This window comes from Tasmannia lanceolata, unplaced genomic scaffold (genome assembly GCF_043159265.1).
Source record: "Tasmannia lanceolata isolate RefF3 unplaced genomic scaffold, GAP_Taslan_0.1 ptg000023l, whole genome shotgun sequence".
Lineage (NCBI taxonomy): Eukaryota > Viridiplantae > Streptophyta > Magnoliopsida > Canellales > Winteraceae > Tasmannia > Tasmannia lanceolata.
Genome location: NW_027518700.1, coordinates 13,947,812 through 13,950,000, shown reverse-complemented (window position 1 = coordinate 13,950,000; position 2,189 = coordinate 13,947,812).

The following is a 2,189-nucleotide window of genomic DNA, read 5'->3' as shown; positions in this document are numbered from 1 at the left end:
TGATACTGTTTTGTGCCTAAAATTGCTCTTTATTTTTTCTTTTCACCATTATATCATTCATTACTAACATTAAATCCTTTGAAAATCCCTCTCTCTCTCTCTCTCTCTCTCTCTCTCTCTCTCACACACACACACACACAAATAAAGGCAAGAGGGTGTAAGTTCGAACAGACCATTATTATTCAAAAAGTACTGTACGGACCACACCTTTGGATGATCCAAACCCTTCATTCCATGGGCACATCATAGTATCATGCAACTGTCTATTTGATGGGCACACCGTTGTATGATCCAAACCATCCATTTGATGAGCCACAACGTAAATAGATTGTGGCGCAAAAATCACATTCATAGGATGATCCCAACTGTCAAATCTAGAGCAGTTTCCTCTATAGATCAGAAGGTTGGGATTATATTATGGAAATGATTTTCCGGCTTGTGCCCATCAAATAGACAAGCAAAATAGCTGATTTCCTAGCAAAACCAAATAAGAAAAAAAACGTAATCATTACAGACAAGCAAAATAGCTGATTTTATATAGTTTAAAATGAAAAATTACCAAGAAAATGTAGTAAGTTATGACAATTAAGAAAAAAATACCAAAGGTTCATGACAATTATAGGAAAAAATCGAGCCTTAACGAGCCGAGCCGAGCTTTTGCATTTTTACAGATGATGTTGACATGACGAGCCTTAACGAGCAGAGCCGAGCCGAGCCGAGCCTGGCCTATCTCGGGCTCGGCTCGTTAAGGATTCGAGCCGAGCTCGAGCGAGCTTCCGAGCCCGAGCCAAAATTGACACCCTTACCTGCATCACGTCTTCAGCTCATTGCCTACTGTCGGTGTTTCAACAGAGATTACCTGTCCTAAAGATCATAACATGTTTTTAGGCCAACTTCTGGTTGAATCTGTGATATCAATGTTGCTATCCTACTGCCTGCTGGGGCAGTAGGATTGTCTGATTTGGGTAACTTTTGGGTATTACTACCATCAAGGTAGGACCCACGAGATGAACAGATTTAATTATATTAATTTCATGTGAACACTTTCTAAACTGCCTCTGTCACCTCCAGAATTTGTAACCATGTTTTGATATATGCACGATTTCTTCTTGTCTTTTATTATTTAAAGAGGTGTCAAAGGTTATTAAAGTTCCCATATATAAAGCTCTCACAAGCCAATAATAATAAGGGAGGGATTTGCTAGGGTACAATATCGGTGCCCAAAATAATAAGAGCTTTTTCATTACAAACCATGCCCTAAGTATTTGAAATTTGCATTCAGTCCCTTTTCCACGATAAGCGAGATCCATATTCCCACTATTCTAGTCACAAACCAAGCAACCCCTGAAGGAACAAGGAATACGTCCAGCCAACCTCAACGGTAATAGTACGATGAGGCAGGCCACTATTACATAGTGATTCCAACTTATGATCAATCAAAATCGTTCACCCAGCTGTTGGACCCCATACTTGATGCCCATCTATGATCCTAGCTGGCCCAACCTTCGGTCTTTAACAAATTTAAGAGGATGCCGATCAGATGATCCTAATCGTCCAATCAATAGTTAGACTTAGGATTATCCGATTGGTATGATTTTTGGGCTGTTGGACCCCATACTTGTTGCCCATCTATGGATCTACCAAAGGTGGAGCCCACTAATGTATTACAATGAGTTCGATCTCTACTCATTGATCTACAGTTGAAACATGAAAAACCAAAGAGATCAAATATAGATTAAGTGTAGAAATTAAGGAGAATATACCGCACATATCCTTTTGTGTACATGTAGAAACCTCGGAAGTCTCAGATTTTCCATTCCCATATTGAATTTGCTGAGGCGTTGCATCTCCACTAACCCAAGTTAAAACCTTGCCCTCACCGTAGGATGATCCAAACCGTCCATTATGGGCCACAACCTAAATAGGCTGTGCCCTAAAAATCATTTCCATAGGTTGAACCTAATCCTCCGATCTGAATGTTAGTGGTTGGTACTAACCCTCTATAGATCGGAGGGTTAGTATCAACCTATGGGAATGATTTTTGGGGCGCAACCTATTTAGGATGTGGCTCATCTAATGGACGGTTTGGATCATCCTATGGTACTGGCCATACCGTACTTTTAATAAAGGGAGGAGTGCGATCATCAAAATACAGTAGTGATGATAACATTTCCCAAATAATGCTGATG